A 24329-nucleotide genomic window follows, 5' to 3' on the forward strand; every position below is an offset into this window, starting at 1 on the left:
TCTTTCTAAAGTTTCGTTTACAATTTTTAGGCAACAATGGCGCCTGCTACGTCAAAATACAAGTCAATGTGGGAATTCGATAGAATTGATTATTCATTCTCTCGTCCATTGCAGATAAAGCTTGAGTACATGTTGATTGTAGGAAGAACAGTTGTGTTTCGCTTCATTTGATAGATTGCCGACTGACAAGCACAATGTAGTTATAGATTATTCATTTTTGTGAAGAGAGGTTTTCTGACAAAACAAAACAGATTTGTGTGGCTTGAGTAACTTCCAGCCCATAGTTCCATGGTTACCTAAGCATCATGCATGCGCCCGCAACGTCCAATTATTATGAAGCTACGGTGCACAACGTAGGCTTCAATTTCCACGAATCCCATGCTTTCTAACGCTGCGGCGGGTGCACCTGACCAACTGTATCAACAGTTTGCCGCATGAATGTGACAATTCAGATGAGCTTCCACCATGGATATCCGTTAGACTTACATAGACAGACATACCGCGGAGTACACAGTAACGGCTGCCATCCGTTTCGCCGCTTCCATTCTGTACAACATCATGAAATAAAACCATGTGTACATACATGAGGACTGACTGACCAACAACGATGGGACCGGAAAATGAAACTGGGGAAAAAATAAAACACACAAAAGAAAAGCTAATTAGATTTTAATCCGAATAGCTTTGCACACTTCGGAGCCACTGGGATTTGGATTGCCCGGCAACAATACGACACTCGAGCGGTGGTCAAGGTGTACCTAGTAGATAATAAACGAATCCACCTCTGAGAGGGTATCATCATCATCATCACGAGTAGCGAAGGAAACACCACTAAAGTTCTGGCCGTGTGAAATTTACTTTCAATATAATCTCTAGCTACTGCGTTTACACGGCTGGAGTGGGAAAATACATTAAACAAAACAAAAGAAAATGAGAAGCTAATTACCAGTTGTCTTTTCACCTCGTCTGGATGAACCTAAATTATTACAAATTATATTCCAGAGAGATTCTTAGCATGAGGTTCGAAAACTTAGAATCCATTCAAGTTTCATGAACATTTCTGATTATTTTAGAATCCGCAGGTATATCGTAGATAAGTTCTGATATTAAAATGAGTTTATCATTGGTTACAAGGCGGCATGATTGTGATGAATAATTTCTGACATGGTTTTCCGGCCAAACTAATTCGGCTGATACACCCTCAGCTGAGAGGCTTGAAATCTGCTAAGATTATAGATAAACTGTCAGCTTAAAAAGCAATTCTTCTGAGCAATTATTAGAATTCTTGGCAGAATCTTTTGAAAAACTTCTAGAGAATTCTTCGGAAAAACTTCTGGTGAAATTCGCAAAGAAATCTTAAGATGAACTTAGGGACAAATGATCACAGGAAATTCTGAAGAAATCCTTGAAGGGATTCTATGCAGCATTCTGGAGGAATTTCAGAAATATTGCAGAAATTTCTGGGGAATGTCATTTAAGAATCAACAGAGGACATTCAGGAGAAATTCTAGCAAAATGTTTGGAGGAATCCTTGTAGAATGCAGGAGAAATTTTCGACGTAATTCTTGAATCCAGGAAAGAAACGGAGCAATTAAAACAAAGTTTCCAGAAAAATTATAATAATCTGTGCGATATTCCCAATTCTTATTCTAAAAATTCAAAAACGGAAGTGACAAACTGCTACCGACGATCAAACTTTTTCAAGCATACTTACCTGTTGATTTCAAAACAGTGCTCCGAAAACAATTAAAGTGGAACAGTTTATAAATTTCAGCTTAAAGTCGAAGTTCGTATTGTTTGAAAATATAGAAATTACTACAGTTCAAATATCTTGCGTTGTAGTGAACCAACATCACAAAACCAATTGAAACTAAAACTGAATATAGTATTTCCCGATTATTTGAAAATATTTCTTACGTCAAAGTGATGCACGGAGACAAATTTCGTTCGTTTGAAAGAAAAATATTTATGTTAATTCGGTAAACTGATAAAATGTTTAAAATTAACATTTTAATTTTTAAAACTAACTCAATTACACATTTATTTCGACAATACCCATTGGGGAGCCCCCCGTTCCGCCGTCGAGAACATAACCAAACTCACAAGTTCCAGCTGCAACATCAAACAAGATTTCCTCCTGCAAAAAAGGCAAGGTTCACCGAAAGTCTCCACGAAATCACGTTGTTTTCGGGAGCGTATGTTATCTAATAGATGTATACATGATGTTGACATTGAAAGTACAACACGGGAGGTGGGTTTTTTCCAGCAAATAATCTGTCAAAAGATGCATTTTGGTTTCAAACATTGATTGCATTTGCTTCAAATGTGACGTTTGATTTGCTCCAAACAGTTTTATTTTTGTGGCCTGAAAAAATTGACATCTAATTTGAATTTACCTCAAATATTTTTGATTTTAACATAGTTTTTTCTGCGTGTGAAATTCATGTTATTGACGGGTTTGTGAGACAAAGTGAATGATTTTATATAATTTGTATTATAACTTACTTAGTTACGAGTTTGATTTCATAACAAATTTTGCTCTCCGATTAGGGGCTGTCCATAAATTACGTAAGGGTTTTTGGGGGGAGGGGGGGGGGGGTTTGAAAAATCTTACGCGCCATACAAATTTTTTTGGGTTCTCATACAAAAAGTCTTACAAGGGGGGGGGAGGGGGTGTCGAAAAATCGATAAAATTCCCTTACGTAATTAATGAACACCCCCATTATCAATAACATATTAATATCAAAATTTATTTTTGAAATATTTTCCGAATTCACTGTTATTAAGTTGTTATTTGCCGCTAATCCATCAGCCATTCCATCTCCAGCGATGGAAGAATGGCCAGGAACCCATACAAAGTGAACAGCATTTTCTAAATTAAACTCCTCGATTTGAGTTCGACAAGCGATAACATACTTCGACCTACAGTAAGCCGAAGCAAGTTCTTTGATAGCAGCCTGGCTATCTGAATAGAAGTATATTACTTTACCCATTACGTGCTGCTGAAGAGCTGATTGCACTCCGTACATAAAGAACAAAGATTACGGCCTGAAAAACGGTGCAGTGTCTACCAAGTGAGTAAGACTGATGTAGACTTAGCTCACGAGAGTGGACACCAGCACCTGCTCGATCTTCGAGAAGGGAGCTATCAGTGTATATTTGTTTTTTTTTTTTTCTAAAGAAACCTATTGAAAATGGTTCAAGGATTTCCATATCAACCAAGTTGATTGTCACGCGCAATATACTTTTCTATCACACAAAGTTATGCCTTGTATTGTAATCATTGTAACGAATGACATGCAGATATCACGTTCACCACGTAACTACCACAAACCCGAACATAAAAAAATAATTGATCCGCCGACAAAAGAAGCATTGAATATTGATATCCATTTTTCTTTCACCAAGTCGGTGAAATCTGTCCAAATCTAAATCGTTCACTCTTCTCTTGGGGTCCATCCTTAATCCATTATTCAGTGCACACGTACACGCAACCGAGTTTCGGTGGAGCTCTTTTCATCGTGTTCCACACTAGGTACATATTTAGGTATAGCATTGGAGTAGTATTTGGTTCAGTTGTTGTAGCGTAGCGACCAAAAGGCAACCGAGTGAAAGTGGGAAGCTTATTGCGAAATCCTTTCTCAGTCATCCATAATCGTTGCCTCCTGCAACTCCCCCGCGTGTCTGAGGTGTTGAATCGCCCGGCAACAAACGAGAACCATATCGGACCGGTTGGCGAAATGTTCGATTAAAGTAAATGGCAGCTCCTCCTCGAGTTGTATTGCAGGAGAAGATAAGCAGAATCTTTCTCGAGTGGACTGATTTCTTATTGGGTGTCTTTAGGATAAAAGAATGAAATCAAGCAGCTCAACATTGAGAACTTTTCGTGGAAAATAAAATAGTGCTTTATTATAAAAATCGTAGTAATGAATTTTGAAATTGTTGTAGAATAAGAAATAACAAAAATTGTCGGCATTCTATTTTCACATATTTATTTGCGTGTTTCTAATGATTACTTTCACTCAGTTTGATTTTGACGTTTTTTTTTCATATTATTTTTTAGTGGTATTGTTCATTTCCACTTTGCCATTTCTTTGTTTTTAATTCCTATGTTTTTTTTATTGTTTTCGAGATTTATAGTATCTGTTTTCACTTTTCGTTTTTTTATTGTTTTCAATTGTTTTTTTTTATATATATATTTCGTGGAGCGGACACTTGTTTTGTTCACTTGAAGAACACTTGACTATCACGCCGAGGACCTGGGATCGAATCCCATTCCCGACAAACTTGCAAAATGTGAGTTCTTCCTTCGGAAGGGAAGTAGCCCAGGGCTAAAAATCTTGTTAATACAGATAAAAAAAAGTGTTTTATTGATTATTTTCATATTATACACTCACTGATCCTTAACCATTTTTCATTGGTTTTGAATCATACTATCTACGCCATAGCCATTCCATTCCAACTTTTGATTTCGATTTTCACCTCAATCTGCCAGAGGCACAATTTATGGTACTGAATGAAATTGAATTTCTTTCGGCGTCTATTGGCTTTGAAGTGATTCAATTCAAACATCATCACCTCTGTCATCCCCGAAAATCACGATTATCCTTCGTTGCGGTTTCTGTGCATTGACCAAACCATGCAGCAATGTCACGCTGCATAAAAGCGAAAGTGGCCAGCCGAATTCAATCTCCGTGTTCCAACAGCTCTCTCAGAGGCTCAGCCTCAGTGTGTACAATTAGTGACCTCGATACCCGGTGAACGGCAACGACGATGCGCTGGCGACGACCAAGACGATTCGAAATCGTGTCAATCCGTGTGTGCGGCTGGCTAGTCTCCGTCGCCGTGTGCCTCTGGCAAGGGGGTGCGATGCATCCTCGTAGAGTAGAGCTGACCGACCGGCATCGTGTAGCAAGCCGCCACGATACACACTACATTGAAAGTCGTCGCCAGAGCAATAAATAACGTAAAAATGCTACACAGAGAGACGACCGCACAAGAAAGTGGATTAAATTTCAATTGGCAGGCAAGCGGGGTCTTCCTTTCGCCGCGTGATTGAAAGTTAGGACCGGCCGTAAGGGTGAAACGATCCTTTGCCAAATTTGCATTTACCTAATACATCTCAACTTCTTTTTACGTCCATAGTAAGCCTGACTTAAAAACACCACCGCCAAGATAATTAGCATACTAAATAGTTTTCGATTTTTGCACGTTTCTCTCAATTGTGAAAAAGTTTCTAAAATATGAAAATGTAAAGTTTGCTTATTATCCCGGCGATAGTTTTTCTTTTTGCTCAATCGTAACTGAGATCTCTAGTTAGTCTTGTGGATAAGGTTTTAGATCACCAATCCGGAGACGGTTTTTTCGATTCCTGTTCTGGTCGGGCATACTGTATCATCACCTCATAATGTGCAAATTCATGCAATGACAAGCAATTAAAACCCTTCAATTAATAACTGTGGAAGTGCTCAAAGAACACTATGTTGAAGATGAGGCAGGCTCAGTTCCAGTGAGTACGTAGAGTCACAGAGAACAAGAAGTGTACACTGATTTCTGTTTTTAACGAAACTTTTTTATGCGATGATCGCCTTGTAGGTAGGAGGTAAAGCAGTGTAAAGGAGGGTTCTGACCAATAACTGTACAAGTGCTCATAGAACACTAATCTGAGAAGCAGGCTTTGTCCTAAAGATACCATTAGACGTGGCAAATATTTGGCCAAACAAGTCCAACAAATGATCAACAAAACGTGAATCATAGCAACCTTGGATGAATGTCGGACTTCAATATCAAATATTTGACATAATGACAAACAGTCTAATGGCACCTTAAGGACGTTACGCCAAAAAGTGGAGGAGGTGGAAAGGGGATCTTCTCGAGTTAATGTGAAGTACTGACGATCAAACGGTGATCTTATATAAGATATAAGATCGGAAAATAGTTCTTAAGACTTGTTTTCTACAACATCTGACCAATATCAAAATTTGATATTTGAAGATCAAATAAATAGCTAGCTGCTATTGGTTAGACCTTACAAGAGCTAAATATGACATGATGATGATATTCCAGTAGACCTGTTCACTTTTTTTGACCTACCCGTGTCACATCAAATTATCAATCCACATGCAAAAACAAGGCTTCAGTCCAAAAATGAGCCAAATTGAAAAAAGTTTAGAGGTGTATCAAATCGATTCTGTGTGTTTTCGAATATCCAGAAAATTGCACCGAAAAGGTACCGAAAATTCCGTTAAAATATAATTAGAACAATACTCTACAACTTTGCCGAAGACACTACGGTATTTAAATTGCGTATTTCAAAGTTATTCAACAATTTTCGTTAAAAAAAAAACGATAAAATACAATATTTTTACGATTTTTTATGTGAAAGTCATGTAATTTTACATTGTTTTACGTGACTAATTTAATGAGCTATTGCTCCTATGTGTTACGATAATTTCGTCCATACATCATTTTAGTGTGGGAATTCGTTTTTATTGACTAAAGATCAAAAGTTTGCCACGTTGATACTAAAAATTGTACAGAGTTGCCAGCACAAATAAAACAAAGTTACCCATGATTAAAACGTCATTACACTTCTTTGTCTCATCTGCATTAGTTTCAAATTGGTGCAGATGGTTGAGCATGAGATTGTCGATTCGAAGATTCAAGGTTCGAGTCCTGGAATAGGATTTTTTTGCGTCTCGATCCAGCTATAAGTTAATGAAACTACGCACTGCATCTCATTGCAATTTGGCATCATAGCCTTGTTTCGAAACCGTAGAGTGCATATTAAGAATGAAGTTTCCCTTCATCGTATAGTTGTGTTGATTTGTGGGTAGATAGATACAAGTAAGCTCCTCCCACAGTTGTCTGAAAAATGTTGCATCCAGAAACAGTTCCATCATCGTATTGAATTGTTTTAGCTAAATTGATCGTTATCAAACAGATGCTCAATATTTCGCCCAGCTGATCTCGTCGACACGATTTATTGACAACAAGTAAACTAAATATCTAGCTAGTCCTGGAATGGACTTAATTGGCAGGTCCCGATCATTATTATTTGGGAGATTGCGTGGAGGTCTTGGCAGATTCATCATCCTAACTGATACAAAGAAAGAAAAAAAAATTTATCATGTATTTGAGAGCTTGAACCTGGGACCTTCTGATCCGCAGGCTCGAGCCTTATCATCTGCACCATTTCTGATACTTAAATCGAAAGACATTAGAATACGATGGCATGACGTCTTAATCATGGGTAACTTTGTTTTAATTCGTGCTGGTAACTCTGTGCGATTTTTAGTGTCAACGTGTCATAATTTTGATAATTAGTCAACGATAACGAATTCCTACACAAAAACGATGTATGGACGAAATGTTCGTTACACAAAGGAGTAATAGCTAATTAAGTTAGTCACGTAAAAAAAAGTAAAATTACATGATTTTTATATGTAAAATCGTAAAAATATCGTGTTTTTTCGTGATTTTTTAACTAAAATTGTTGAATAACTTCGAAATACGCAATTTAAATACCGAAGATTTTTTACAGTTCGCTTGTCACTCTTCACTGCTCACTTCTTACTCTTCACAGTTCATTCCTAAATGATTCACGCTCCATTCTGTTCAGAAGCTCCTAACAAGATAATAACAAAATTATTACAACCGTTGTTAGAAATAACACAATTTGATATAATTTTGTTGTAAGGATTCGTATATGTGAATAACCATACACACCAAATTTTTTTCGCTGAAAACCAGCAAAGTTTTGCTGAATTTTGCCGAGCTGTAATTTCAGCAATCCATTCAGTAAAAAAAACTACTGAAATTTTCAGTAATTTCAGCTGTCATCGCGGTTGCCATCGGTTAACTAAATGATCAGCAAAATGTGCTGAAACTTCAGTGAATTCGACCGTCGCCCGGTTCGGCACCGCTTTGCTGAAAGGTTTCAGCAGAAAAAGCAAAACAAAGAGAAAATTCAGTATTTAATTTTTATAAAATCGATTAAATAGGGCTAATGTTTGTCAATTTTATTTATTTCATTTAACTCAAACCCAATATTGATCAGCAGTAAACGTCGAAAACACAATAAATGGGAATAAATGGAATGGATCGCAAAAACCGGGCGGCATTTTTTCCTTTATATAAGAAAATGTTCTTCACGTATGGTTGCAGAACCGGATAGCAAAACATCCAGGACGAACAAAGTCGCTGTACTCGTAGATCATTTCTCCCGGATGGCTCCAATTGAGCGATTTTTTCTCTGGAGTTTTACCTGTAGTTCAGAAAAGACATTGTTGACACTAAAGTTAAAAGTTATCGTTAGGAATTTGAATACCTACCTTACAATAATACCCAAAAAGCAAAGCACAGGAAACTGTTTCTTCGTTACACACTGCATTTCGTTGAAAAAACGTATCTAACTATCGTTTAACCATATTTTATAATACGAATACAATTCTGTGAAAATAAGCGGCATATACAACGCCAACAGTGTTTTCTATTTTGACAGGTGACCAATGTACTGCCGTTATAAGCATAGTTGTCCCATGTTACTTTTTGACGATTTTGACTTTTTTGCACCAGGCGCTCTATTTATACGTATATTTTCATATAACATCAAAAAATAACATACTTTGTTCGAAGACTCAATGAAAAGCATGTCAAGTCAAATTGTCCCACTGTTGAATTTCTACGCATGTCTGTCCCACAACTGAAATTCTACGCATAACAGTCCCACTATACAATTTCTATGTAAAACCGATACATTTAGCATTTTCAGTAACTTACTTCACCTAATAGCATGGCTATTTCAATAATGTATGATATAAACTCTTCTTTTATGTTGGCATTACGCTCCAGCTGGAACGAAGCTTGTTTTCCAGTTAAACAAAAACTGTTATTTCTTCGCAACTTGCAGTTCCAATCTAAATTCAAATTTTGCTGCAATGCGCGTTGAGCTCATAAACCAAACATAAACATTTTAAGTTAATTAATAGGCTCAAATTTCGCGAAGCATGACGAAGCCGATCCAATACAATGACAAAGAGGTTGCTGAATTAAATGACTGGTATATGTGAAAATTTTCAGAATTTAAGCAAGCTTGAAATATTGTTGGTAAGTGAGTTGATGAGTTTCACTTTTTTATTTTAATGTTATCCCAATAATTTGATTGAATCAGTGTGTCGGTAAGTGAGTGGCTTAGTTATCGCCTATTTAGAAAATAAAAAAGAACACTTTTGGGTTAAACACAAACCGAAGACGAACTGTCGGAGGGACTGAACAAGCAATCAATATTTCAATTGATGAGAGATCAGCCGAGTAAGTGAATTGAATAGTAAGTGAGTGACTTGGCGAGCAAGATTTTGTAAGTGTGTGGGTTGATGAGTAAATGAGTAAGATGATAAGCGAGTGATTTGATAAGTGAGTTGGTTTATTAATGGGTTGATGGGTAAGTGAGTGACTGTTTTGAATTAATGTGTTAATGAGTTATTGAGTAACTTGATAAACAAGACACCTAGACGCTCAGAGACTTGATGAGTAAGTGAATTCTTGGGTAAACTGTTCTTAGTAAGTTGTATCGTAGATAAGCGGCTTTCTGTGTATATGTAAAAGAAATAATAGAGACCAAAAGCATTATACTCTTATTATTGTATTTGTATTAAAAGTAAACATAGTACCGTAACTGCTTGTTTTCGAATAGGATGAATATAGAACCGTACCAACGGCATTCTGTGTGAAGAATTAGCCTAAATTAAAATTCACGAATAAAAAAACGGCATTCTGACCCTTCATATTCAAATAAAGATACATGAAGCATGAAGTCTCTAATGGCAAATCACTCTCAATATTTGCTGGGGTTCCTATTCATATGACCCATACAAGCAGAGGAAGGCATGGTATTCTGCAAGTAAGTTTTGAAAACTTAAGCTGTTGTATTTCTAAACATACTTTATTTCAATGATATGTACATATTTCTTGGCATTTATAATTAATACAGAAGCTTACTCAGTTGTATGCTTTGTTGGTCATTAGGCAAAATAGGCCATTAGGCCGAAAATTTCATTAGGCCGAAAATTTCATTAGGCCGAAAAATGCATTATGCCGAAAAGGACGTTAGGGCTGAATAATTCAAGTATAAAACAAGATTATTTCGCCAAAACCCGGCCAAAATACCATTTCGGCCTGAAGACCTGTTCGGCCTGAAGACCTTTTCGGCCTAAAGACCTTTTCGGCCTAAAGACCTTTTCGGCCTAAAGACCTTTTCGGCCTAAAGACCTTTTCGGCCTAAAGACCTTTTCGGCCTAAAGACCTTTTCGGCCTAAAGACCTTTTCGGCCTAAAGACCTTTTCGGCCTAAAGACCTTTTCGGCCTAAAGACCTTTTCGGCCTAAGGACCTTTTCGGCCTAAGGACCTTTTCGGCCTAAAGACCTTTTCGGCCTAAAGACCTTTTCGGCCTAAAGACCTTTTCGGCCTAAAGACCTTTTCGGCCTAAAGACCTTTTCGGCCTAAAGACCTTTTCGGCCTAAAGACCTTTTCGGCCTAAAGACCTTTTCGGCCTAAAGACCTTTTCGGCCTAAAGACCTTTTCGGCCTAAAGACCTTTTCGGCCTAAAGACCTTTTCGGCCTAAAGACCTTTTCGGCCTAAAGACCTTTTCGGCCTAAAGACCTTTTCGGCCTAAAGACCTTTTCGGCCTAAAGACCTTTTTGGCCTAAAGACCTTTTCGGCCTAAAGACCTTTTCGGCCTAAAGACCTTTTCGGCCTAAAGACCTTTTCGGCCTAAAGACCTTTTCGGCCTTAAGACCTTTTCGGCCTAAAGACCTTTTCGGCCTAAAGACCTTTTCGGCCTAAAGACCTTTTCGGCCTAAAGACCTTTTCGGCCTAAAGACCTTTTCGGCCTAAAGACCTTTTCGGCCTAAAGACCTTTTCGGCCTAAAGACCTTTTCGGCCTAAAGACCTTTTCGGCCTAAAGACATTTTTGGCCTAAAGACCTTTTCGACTTCATGACCTTTTCGTCCATATGACCAATCCGGTTCAATGAGGTTTTTGGCCTAATGACTTATTCGGCCATATAAATACATACTTTGATGTAACAATATTTTGCGGTCACACGACGTTTTTTTCGACCAAACGATATATCGGCCTGATGACCTTTTCGACCTAACAAAATGTTCGGCCCAATGACCTTTCCTACCTTATAAAGTTTTTGGCCTAACGTTCTAATCGCTTATTTCGATACTGTATATATTTCGACGTAAACTGCGATGGAAGAGCTATTTAAGTAAAAAAAAATGAATACATTTACGTAATGAATACATTTAAATATCCCCGACTTATTTCTTTAATGGAGATTTGAGTGTACGACACACAGTGGCCCAATGAAGAATTCTTCGTTTGATGGAAAGTTTCCTCAGACTGGAGTGAGAATCGAAGTCACACTACGTGGATATCAATACGCCTAAATGGCTGGCGCTGCGAACCGCACGGCCACGAAACCCATACTTTAAACTCACTTACTAACTCACTTATTCACTTACTAATGCACTCACTCCTACGGAACAGATCTCACATACTCATAAATAAAAAAACTCACTTACTCACTATCTCATTTACTTACTATCACACACAGTCACCAATTTAACAATTCTCTCACCAACACATCAAAATTAACGGGACAACTTCATGTAAGCTGTAACTTTCCTAATTCGTAACTGACTCACTCACCAACTCACTTAATCTAGGAGCACCTCACAGTCATCCTCTCATCAATTCAATAATCAACTTCTTATTCACCAACTCACTCACCTAGTTCCTACTTACCTGATTATTAAGAAATGTGATGTCACTCTTATGTTGTCTTTCGGCTCCGTTTTGCCTCGAGACATTTGAGCCTTATGCATGAGAGTCTTATAATGTTATAAGAGAAGCTTACACTGTTTGTTATTAAAAAATATAACAAAAAAGTACAGAACAGACCGCATAGAACGTGGAAAGAGGCCACTAATTATCGTGGGACTGATATGCGTAGAAATTTCGCCAACAGGACCATATTTCTAGGCATAACAGTCCCACTAATCATTTTTTTTGCTAAAAACACTATATTTTAAAAAATAATTGATTGGAAATACTTCAGGCATGAAAATATAAGCGATTTCTAACGATACTATGAAAACTAAAATCCGATTTGTTGCACCACTTGGCCAAAAAACATGAAAAACCTGTTTGAAACTTCAATCGCGATTTTCTCCGTTTCAAGTTTTTCAACATGGGACAACTATGCGTAGAACGGCAGTGTAGCTGGCGCCAGACGAGTTTGCTGAAACTTCAGTAGACCGAACCAGTTTACGGGATTTCAGCAAATAAATCCAAACTACTGATATTTTCAGTAAAAAGCATGTTTGCTTATTGTAGTTCAGCAAATCATTTTGCTGAAATCCCAAATCAAATGTTGGTGTGTAACAAAATTGTTACAAAATTTGTTATTATTTTAAAAACAAAACTATAGCAAAACTTGTATTATGTATTCAAACAGATATATAACAGCATTTGTTACATTATGCATATTAAAATTATTGCCTGTAACAAAATTTCGTAACACATTTATTTGCTACATTTTTTGTAACAAAATAATTTCAGCATTCATTTAGAACGCAACGCTAAAATCGTCATGTTAAAACTCCGCTCCTCTTCCATTACGCTTTTTTGTATGAATGTCCTAAAATTTGTGTATGGACCGCAACGCTCGGTTGTCCTTTCCCCTCTCCCTTGAGCGACGCGTAGTTTGGGGACGGCGTCATATTTGTTAAAAAAATGCAACACAACAACTTCTTATCATTTAGTTATAATCTGCCAAATTCTTCCCAAATCAGCTGTGCTTTGAAGCTACTATCGTTATGCGATATCATTACAGCTGGAAGTGTTATAAAAAAAAAACTGTTGGGAGATCAGCATGGCTTGTCGGATGTAAACATTAGTATCAATACAAACTGTTAGCTGGAATAAAGCTGGAAATCAAATACTTCACAGCTGGGTTCTTTTATTGCACTCTAATCCAAAACCGGAATAGTTCCCGGATGATGTGTCAATCGAATAAGAATCCTCACCAACAAAACAGCTGCTTTCATAGACTACGTTTTGGTACTGTTACAGCTACAGCGATTTGTAGCGTTTTAAAGAACATTCTTTCTGCTGGAAGCTGTGGCGAAGAACCTGTTGACGCAACAACACAGTATTTTCTAGATGATGTTGGGTTAGTTTTGTTGCACAATTGTAATGTCTTGTCTGGTGTGAAACAAAACAAGTAAGCATTAACAAATGTCCCCTTCGTCAGATCATTAGCTTTTCTCTCTTCTCTATTAACCTTTGTTTTGTATTCTTACGCGATAGGTAGTCGGGTAAACAACGTGAAAAAAGGTTTGGAACTTTTTATCAGACCGTTTTCAAATTGTTGTAGGATGTCAAAGATACAGTAGACGTTCGATAACTGCAACATGTTTACGTTTCACTTAGCGCACAAAAATCCGATAACTGGAATGCCTGATAGTATCAACAAGCCATCAATTGACGTTAAATGAATGTGAACTTCATCCGTCTGTTCATTTGGGCAAACATGGCGCACCATTTTGACATTTGGCGGTGCGATAACTGTAAATTTGTTGCACTTACCGCACTTGCAGTTAAAAAGCACTGCAGTTAAAACGCATTGCAGTTAAACCGCTTGCACTGACCGAACGTTTACTATAATAACCTTTCTGGAAGTAACCGTTTCCGAGATATTCGGAATTTAACTTCATGAGTCTCTCAATATGTAAGAAAATGCGCTATTTTAATAAGTTATTCGATGCTTCATCAACAACATTATGTTATGTCCAACACATTTGTATATCCCAAAAAAAATTCACTCACTTGATTGGACGAACAGTTTGAAAGTTATAGGAAGATTGTGAACTTCATTTTGTAGAAACAAATGAAGTTTGTAACTTGAAATGACGATAATGGGTTGTTTTTATCGATAAACTCTAAATAAGAACAAAGAAATACAACTTTGGAAAAAGTAAATTCTCAGTTAGTTTATTGTTTTAAACAAGCGTCATATCTGCGTGAGCATCCGGATCAGCCAGATTCGGATTTTCTTTAGGCTGAGTGTACCAGTTATCGCCATAAAGGTTCCCTATTTGGCCATAGTGGTTATTTGAGATAATTAAAAATTTAGCATCATTTCAAAAGTTTTAATGGCAAGATACATTCAAATTCTTGCTACTAAATCATTCATTGTAGGTCAAAACTTTATAAATTCCCACTATGGCCAAATAGGGAACCACTATGGCGATAACTGGTACACTTACCCTATAGTGCTTTATATGACGATAGCGATCGCCATCGATTCAATACAAATCGATATCGATCGATATCGCAAATCTCTCACTAGTTGACCGGGATGTTTCAGGCTATTTGGCCGATAAAACCCTCAAGACGAAGAGAACTAACCTGTTGATAATACCCAAAGTCTTCTAAAACGACGGATATTGCATGTGCTGCAATTTGCGACCGGACGAACAATATTTCCGTTACATGAAACTACGTTTTGTATGCCTTCCAATACTTTTGAGTTGAATTTTACACAAATGACATATCTTTACACGCGAAAACATTAGATAGATTACAATAATACCAAAACAGCACTGCTGTTCTATTTTCGCCAAAAAGTATACCAAGTTCCATGTTAAACTTGAAAGTAAAAGTGGAACTAAATAATTATAACATGAAATTTGTTTATTCTACTATTTTGCTTCGACCTCTGGGAGCATCTATTAAGTACGTCACGCTAAAATTGGAAATTTTCAACCCTTCCTGCCTCTTTCAAACATGACGATAAACTTAATGGATGACCCCTTATGTGATAGATTCAGCAATAAAAATGAATTGCTTAAAATTTAAAAAATGTGAAATATAACTAAATTATATCTACAGCTGTTATCATATCTGCATATGATATAATTCGACACCAACATTTCAAAAGGGCGTAACTGCATTTACAACCAATGCCTTCTCACAAAGCTGTGGAGCGTATCCCATCCCTCTCGAGCAATCCACTAGCACAAATATAAAGATAAATCCTCCTCTCTCGATTAATGGATGTGAATTGCGTGAGATGAATGAAATACGACCCACAGCTCTGTGAGAAGGCATTGGTTGCAAAAGCAGTTACGCCCTTTTGAAATGTTGGTGCCGAATTGTGATAGATTAAAACAAAATCACTAACGACAAATCAAGTCTATTATACGTCAACGAGTTCAATGTGACGTCATACTAACCCGCTCGTGTGCGTCTGACAAACAAGGATTTGAATGAGGAAACTGGCAATACGTAGAACCAGTAAAGCTTCTATCACCGCCCTCATAAGTGTTGTGATGGCCTCATTGGTAGAGGCGTCAGATTGCTACCTATGGTAGATGTCTTGGTTCAAATCCCGTCCGGATCCGAAAATTTTATTGCGTACTGGAAACTTTTTTTATGTCACCTATTTTTTCTAAAAATAGAATAACACACGGTTTGAAGGTTCTTATTTAATAATTGGATATTATCAATATAAAAATTCTCCATTTTTAAATCAATTCACCAATTGGACATCAACTGGAACCATACAAAAATAATCAATTATCATTTAAACGGATGCTTGAAGGTGTTAACTTTAACGCTTGTAGCTTCTGCCTACTGGAAATCTGTATTACCCGATTACTTCCGAACCTTCGTAGCATAATCTTCCCACCATGTCCCGGCCACACATACTTCACACTTAGGGCAGACTTCAAAGAGATAGTTTCACGTAGCAATTTCCTAGTAGACAAGGTTAGATCATCGCGTATAGTTATTCTGTTATCTTTGCCACTGAAGGCCTCAGTTAACGCTGCAGCCTTCAATTCACGTTGTCGTTGCAAGAACATGCATCTCTTTTCAAAGAAACCTACTAAAATCTCGATAAACACTAGAAAGAAGATGCGTTAGAGCAATCCATTGAGTGCCTGGTGAGATGTAACCCTTTATGCATTTTTTTTCAGCAATGTGCCGTAAACCTTAATAAAACTTTTCTGAAAATTTCAGAATAAGTTTACAAATGATTTCACAGAAATTTGCCATGTTCAATTGAAGGAGTATATAAATAATCTCTTTTGGAACATCCCAAAATAAAAAAGAGATTCCTTTATGGACTTAAGGGCAAACATCTTCCTAGAAACCCACAGTATCGACCGACAAAACTGAAGGATCATGCAAACTTTAGCATGACCATATCTGACTTGTGATTAACTCCAACGAAGCGAGTAATAAAAATACGATAGCATTGCATTTCTTGAAATAAAATGGATGCATTATGTAAACCTTCAATAACAAGAAGTGCACCATGATTTCTTGATTCCCTGTATTAAATGGTTGAAATATAACGCATTGGGCTCTCATATGCTGTAAATATGTAAAACAACTAATGATGTTTAATGATACTCAACATATATACACGAAAAGATGGATAATTAGTGAAATTCCGAAAAAATCCACAGCTCAGGTGAGATTTGAACTCACGACCCTTATTCGCTAGACTAGTGCTTTTCCAACTACGCAACCGAGCCAATGGGGCACGTTCGGTGTAGTACTAGATTTGTAGTAATGAGCTGAATTTTAGTATGGTGAGAAGGTCAGTTCTCTGTTTCTGCAATGAAATGGTACAAAAAGCGTGGGTATTATGATTCTTTGCCTAATTTGATGGTGTTTGAGCAAAACTTTGGATAACTATATTGTTTATGTTGCAAGAAATGGAGAAAACAACAACACTGTTGCCCAAAGTTTTGCTCAAACAGCATCAAATTAGGCAAGGAATCATAATACCCACGCTTTTTGTACCATTTCACAGCAGAAACGGAGAATTGACCTTCTCACCATACTAAAATTCAGCTCATTACTACAAATCTAGTACTTCACCGATCTGTCCTATTAATGACACGGCATTTCAGTTGTCATAAAGTAATTCAAATCTCATCGATCATGTTTCATCCTTCCCTTAATTTGCACCGCAAATATATCTTATGACATGGTTTCCCAAACTGTGGGTCGCGACCCCCCAGGGGGGTCGCCGGCCGTTATCCAGGGGGTCGCGAGGGACAGCTAAATATTTAACTGTAACAAAGATCAAATGTGGGAATTTCTTTGGGGGGTCGCGAAAACTGCGTCTGCTGGCAAAAGGGGGTCACGCGACCTGAAAGTTTGGGAACCTATGTCTTATGATCATATATATATGAAGAGCGAGAGTAATTTATTTAGTGTTGAAACTGTTGCCTAACTTACAGGCGTCTCTTCTCCACATCAAGTTATATCATATTGTGTTATGATGTTATAACATTTTTCCATAACTTATTATGCTATAAACTAGATGCAAGATGATGTTAAAATAACTAAAATTGTAACAAAAAGTACACTGGTCCAATCAAGATTATAATCTACTTTGTTATAGTTATAATCATATCAAAGTTATAACAAAATGTGATATGAATTTTGGCCTCAGCATTATTAGTTTTCTATCAAAAATGATACAATTTTGTAACATTATGCTCAAATGTCGAAGACTCGAAACTATATTATAATACAATGAGTTATCAAACAACATTCATAACTTAATGTGATATAATTGTGTTATGGTATTTCGAAAACACCAAGGATGTTGAACATGAGTATATCACAATGAGTTATAAATGTCATGGTTTGTTAGGATTATGTTCTATTTGTGTTACAGTTTTCTAGTCGGGAAGTGAATCGGGCGAAATGAAAACTGAACGGTGATGAAGAACAATCCGACTAGCTGCTGCTTCTGTGCGATTGCCTTCGGCATACGCAAAACGAGAAAAAATGCGAGTTATTCATTATTTCCAATTACTCGATTTCTAGTGCTATTGTTATTATTAGTCTACATCTTTCTGTTTCCATCTTATGAGTCGTTTGCAAAGATAAGTTGCAATATCTTTTAATAATTCGCTGTTTTCCATCTGATATGACGGGAATTAGCGCATAGTAAATTTCTACCCTATATCAACTTCTACACAAACATATATCCTTTTCTCATGTGTCGCATTCACCCCAATCCCTCCCACTACGAGAAAATGTGTATCAAGAGGGGCGTGTGGGCTACATGCTACCACGATTCAACTCGATTTCTTTTATGTTCGTCACGGAAATCTCATCTCCCGTCGATATGACCATAGTCTGTTGTCACATGTGACGCTCATAAATCATTGCATTTTGGTCTTTGGATGCGCTCTCAATCGGCTGGCTCTCATTCGACAATCCGGCCGGCAATCATCTATTTTGTGCATCTTCGGGTTGTTTACATGCAGCAGCCGTGATGATCAATGTTTCTGGGACAATTTGGGACTTTTGGTTGGTTTATAATCCAGCCAGCGTAAATGGATACTTGTAGAGAGCGAAGGCATAGAAAATATAAATCAAATGGCAAAATAATCACTGTTTCAAGGCATACGAGTGTTCCGTGTGCGGAACGTGGGTTAGCATCCCAGAGAATTAAAAGATAGATTGCTTTCAAACACGCGAAAGTAGGAAATGGAATTCAACATTTAGTGGTTAGTATCGCGCAATTGGATGGAAGTCACGTGTGTACTTAGCTTGTGCTGCATCAGTGGGTCAATGTGACCCGAACTGATTCCTCGTTGACTATGTTGACCCAGCCCAATACAGAGGCTCCCAAACCTAATCTAGTCCATTTTCGGCGTAGTTTTGTTTGCTATTTTCAGCCATAGAAGAGTAACTGCGAAGCGTAGGTCGCCATGCTCCTACCCCCTTTGCATACCTACAGTAAAAAAAATCAAGTAGCGCAATCATTTCGAATGCAGATGCAGAAAATATGCAAATGAACCGGAAAGTCCTTGGACTTTTTTCACCACCATTCAGTCCCTTTCAACAAGCACGTGCACTGCGTTCCACAAGCACACGAAAGCCACAAGAGAAATATACCATTCGTTCGGTCGCTACCATCAGTTTGGCTGCAATGCAATTCGTCCGTTTCTATTGGCCTCCATAAGCACAATTGGCCACCATCATCGGATGTAGCAATAAATTCAACGCCAAAAAATTCGAACCAAATTTGTTCGAATTCACCTTATTCTGATGACTAATGTATCTTGTTATGTTCTCTTCCTCTCGTTACAGATAGTTCAATCCCTCTACGAGCACTCTTGAGATGCTAGGTGGTTGATGGTTCATTCAACTTGACCCGAGAATGACCGCTTCTTACTGACGACCCTCCCTATATGGTATACCGGAGGACACCCGTCGTTGTTGTCGTCGTCATCATCTAGATGTGCTCACCTCGCGCTCAATAGCTACAACGACCAGCAGTACCACCACCACCGACTGCCTGACTGCCTGATTGATGCTGACGATGCAAATCCTAGGTCAATCGCCGGCGAATTACTGTTGCTGTTCCTACTGATGCCGCCGCCGAATTCGATTCCAAAGAGGTGAGACTTCCTTCCATGTTGGGTCCTATTAAGTGCTGATCAATTAATAACCGCGATTGGAATCGAACAACGTGTCATTAGCTTCACGCATTTACGAAAACATTGGACTGAGCACGATATTGGGAGATTCCAGGTGGTGGTGCGCGCGCGCGCCACGAAAAGGTCAATTGCAAGCTCGAATTACTGCTTGTAAGGGTGGTCGTCGATCGAAGCGATAATTGAGACATCTAGGTACCTACTCCGAGCTGTGAAGCATACTTGGTTGAGCAATATGGTCGATATATATCATTTTCAAGTATTTTCTATGAAAAAAAGTAGACGTCAAACATTATTTCATGTTACATAGAATAAAACAAAGTTTTTTTTGAAAGCTGGCAAACTGCTGATCTGTAGAGTAATGCGGGGCAAAAGTTCGCACGGGGCATAAGTTCGCAGTGGGTCTTTCTCTACGCACGAGTTAAGAACCCAAGCAAATGTGTATGGGTTCGACACATTATCAGTTACTCATCAATAAAAAAAATGAGAACGATTTTGTTATGCAGTAGCCCAGTTATGCAAAAAAATGTATTTTGAGCTGTTTTGATGTAATTTTTGGACTATTTGGAATAAGAATTTGTAATGACTGAAAGAAAAATAATTACATAACTTCTTCATGTCAGAGAATAGTAGTTCGAGAGGTGCCACTCGAATAAACAAAAAACTTCTAATGTTTCTTGTAGGAAGGAACATTGTTAAAGCCTCTACAGTGGGGCAAAAGCTCGCAGTAGCTGTGGAGCAACAGTTCGCACTATATTTAGAACATCAACATAATAACAGAATGTTTGAAGCAGTGACGAATTCTTACTATATATGTACAGGGGATAGACAAAAAGATCGGGACAGGCAAATTTTTACTTTTCAAAAAAATGTTCAACTAACTGTAACTTTTCGAAAAATGCATCAAATATTCTCAAATTTCTACTGTACGTTCATCAACTAGTTGTGTATCAGTGGTCAAAATTTGGAAAAGTCCTCTGACTTAACTTAAAATTCTTAACACGGAAGAAAATTAGAACGATTAATTATGAAATTCAAATAACTCAACGTACATATGTACAGATGGGTAAATTATTGGTTAAATTGGGAAAAAATCCACAGCTCAGGTGAGATTTGAACTCACGACCCTTATTCGCTAGACAAGTGCTTTACCAACTAAGCTACCGAGCCAATTAATGACCCAGCAACTTAGTTGCCATAAGGTTCAATTCTAATCTCATCGATCTATATCTATTATTTGAATTTCATAATTTGACCACACGGATTGGTATTACCGAAAATTTTCACTTCAAGTGAGTCGTTTTCGAGCATCTACCTCGACGTAGTTATTCGTCGTATCAATGCGAACGACGCGTTTGATCGCCTTCTAGGTAGCATTGTTCTTCCTCTACAAGTGGTTGAGGAAGCGTTGCCTGTACGATAGGCAAAAAGTTTCAAAACAATAAACAAATCGCTTTCGCTCTTCGTACATATGTACAACAGAGATGGTTATATTTGCGGTTTAGGGGAAGATGATATAGATCGATGAGATTAGAATTGAACCTTATGACAACTAAGTTGCTGGGTCATTAATTGGCTCGGTAGCTTAGTTGGTAAAGCACTTGTCTAGCGAATAAGGGTCGTGAGTTCAAATCTCACCTGAGCTGTGGATTTTTTCCCAATTTAACCAATAATTTACCCATCTGTACATATGTACGTTGAGTTATTTGAATTTCATAATTTGACCACACGGATTGGTATTACCGAAAATTTGTACTTCAAGTGAGACGATTAATTATTTTTCTAATAAAACACCGAATTATCAAAAATTTCAACATCATTTAAAAATTCATGATGCAAATTATAGTTCATTTTATTTCCTTCTTATTTACTTATATATAAATGTGTTTTGAAGGAAAGTAACAACATTGTCGCCAATGCAATGAATTAAAAAAGTAATGGGAAACATATGAAAAATAGATCAATTTACTAAAATGTCAAATGTTTTTCAAAGTTCATTGTATAAGTCATAACTGGTCAAAATTTCATTGCAATCGGTTCATTGAATCCGGAGATATAACAGCTCAAAGTTGACTATCGGATAATTATGCCCTTTTCAAGTACTCCCGATTCTTTTTTTTGCACGGGTCTGTCAATAACCGCTATAACTGTCAATTTTCAACCGATTCTCATGAAAATTTGTGCACATGTAGGCATGATTAGTGTTATCAGTGCACAAAATTTCATGAGAATCGATTCAAAATTGTCTGAGTTATAGCAAAATAACGACCCGTGCAAAAAAAGAATCGGGTGTATCTTTACAATTTCGAATAGCCTGATCTTTTCCAAATTTGGACCACTGATGCACAACTAGTTGACCAACTTACAGTCAAAATTTGAGAGTTTTTAATGTGCTTTCAGAATAGTTACAGTTAGTTGAACATTTTTGGAAAAGTGAAAATTTTGCCTGCCCCGATCATTTTGTCTATCCCCTGTCGATATATATTTGTCCCAGTATGGGGCAAAAGTTCACATTTGCGTACTTGTATCAAAAATATTATTACTAGAACTATAGGAGGAACGTGAAAAAATCTAGTACTACGTTTCGAAGGTAACATGATAGGGACACATTTAACGAGAAAAAACGATATTACTTTCTTTTCATTTAATAGTTACTTTATAATGACTGTTAGGTGCGAACTTTTTACCGCATTACTCTAAATTAAAATCTGTAATTTACTATAATTTGGTGTTCATGTTCATTGTAGTTTGAAGTAACTTTCTCAGTCTATGCAAAAGGCGTTTTAGCTGCTTAAGGTGAAACTGAACGCATTTCCACATTTTTTTGGTTTTTGATTTTTTATTAAATGACGAAGCAATATTTTCAAAATCGGTTTCATACACAGTTAGAAGAATCGAGCTATCCCCTGGATTTTTTTCAGGTGTAAAAGTTTTACCAATTTTACATAAACCATATTTTTTTGAAATTTCATTCAAAAATGGTTTTCTTAAAACTAAAAAACATTTTCCACCTGAAAAAAAATCAGGAGATACCTTGATTTTTGAATTATTGCTTTGTTTTTAAATTAAAAATCAATAACCAAAAAGTGAGAAAGTGCTTCCAGTTTCGCCTTAATATAGACTGAAAGAGCCGTAAAACTAGCGAAATATTCATTTATTACAGTCGTTAGCAGTCAGTCAAAGTTTGAAGCTTCGTAAGACATTATCAGCAAGTCATCTAGAGTAACCTTTAGTACTTGTCTTTGTATAATATGGTTCCTCAAATTTATCTCTGCAACTGGCAACACTGCATAATGTCAAACATCGATCAGCATGGTTTTGAGATACTATATCGGATTCGAATGTTCAGTTCAAATTATGTAGAAGTCAAGTGGCATTTTTGGCGTCATTAAAAAAAACAGGAATTTTTTGACGGCATTTAATAACACAGAATTCTTGCAGTAGCTGGCAACACTGGTCATGCAGACTCAATATAGTTCAATATCACGGATCCGGTTTGAGATAGACCATTCGAGCGTTCGACAATATTATAGTACACCTCAAGTGCAGTACATTGTTTAATATTGGAGCTCAAAAAATATGTAACTACTGGCAACACTGGCCATGCAGAATTAAATAATATCTGATATGCAATTCGAATGTTCGACAATGTCATAGTGAAATTCAAGTGCAGTTCATTGTTTTACATTGCGACACGAAAATTGTTATTGCTGGCAACACTGATCATACAGATTCAAATATAGCTCAATATCTCTGATATGGTGTGAGATAATTCATGGCAGTTCAAATGTTTGACACTGTTACGGTGCACCTCAAGTACAGTACATTGTTTCCGTTGCGACACAAACAATATATAATTGCTGGCAACCAGTGCTGGAAAATGTCGTGGAATTTCGTGAAAAAAATGTCATGAAATTTCTCTATTTACACCACTTCCGGTGTAAATTTCTGTTCGTACGCATCACCAGTCCATAACGCTGATAAGTTGAGGGGGTTAGAAGCAAAGGGGTGTAAGTGACAAAAACCCACTTTCGGGTAAATGAGGTTTAATGTTTTTGACCAATTTTTCATCCCATGCAAAATGTGTGGAGTTTAAAAATCAACCCAATTTTCTCCGATTTATTGTAATTTTTCCAATCATCGTAGAAACAATCTTAAAAAAGTTCCTGAAAGCTTGAAATCTGAAGAATTTTATGATATGCTCAGCTCAAAATCGACTAAATGGTCACTTACACCACTTTGATTCTGGGCCCCTCAGTTATGAATAATCAATGAAGTCACCGTCTAACATTTCCGATTAAGTGCAGTGAAATTAGCAAATAACGAAATGACATTTTTATGACATTTCCCATCCCTGCTGGCAACACTGATAATATAGATTCAAATATAGCTCATGCATTTCTTTGATATGGTGTGTGATAAGTAATTCAAATGTTCGACATGTTATAAGTGCAGTACATTGTTTCCCATTACGACACAAACGTTCTATTATTGCTGGCAACACTGACCATACAGAATCAAATAGAACTCAATATCTCAGATCTGGTGTGAGATGGACAATTCGAATTCTTGACAATGTTGTAGTGCACCTCACATTGTTTCACATTGCGATAGGAAAAATATGTTGTTGCAAGCAACACTGGTCACGCAGATTCAAATACAGCTCAATACAGGTCCGATTCGATTATCTGAATGACTCAAAAAAAAAAAAATCCCCCCTGATAATCCAAATTTCTGGATAATCGTCCCATACTTTTTCTTTTTATTGTTGTCCTTCAATAAAA

General features: G+C 37.1%; 1 protein-coding gene across 5 annotated transcripts in view; it reads left to right on the forward strand.

Moving 5' to 3' along the window:
- The window catches only part of LOC109418893 (uncharacterized), a 270718-nt gene that overhangs the window by 152779 nt on the left and 93610 nt on the right, over positions 1-24329 (forward strand). For all 5 annotated transcript variants that reach the window (XM_062853947.1, XM_062853948.1, XM_062853949.1 and 2 more), the window contains exon 3: positions 19199-19509. The gene's annotated coding sequence lies outside the window, so the exon portion shown is untranslated. The remainder of the gene's footprint in view (positions 1-19198; positions 19510-24329) is intronic.

The sequence above is a fragment of the Aedes albopictus genome, chromosome 2 (genome assembly GCF_035046485.1).
Source record: "Aedes albopictus strain Foshan chromosome 2, AalbF5, whole genome shotgun sequence".
Classification (NCBI taxonomy): domain Eukaryota; kingdom Metazoa; phylum Arthropoda; class Insecta; order Diptera; family Culicidae; genus Aedes; species Aedes albopictus.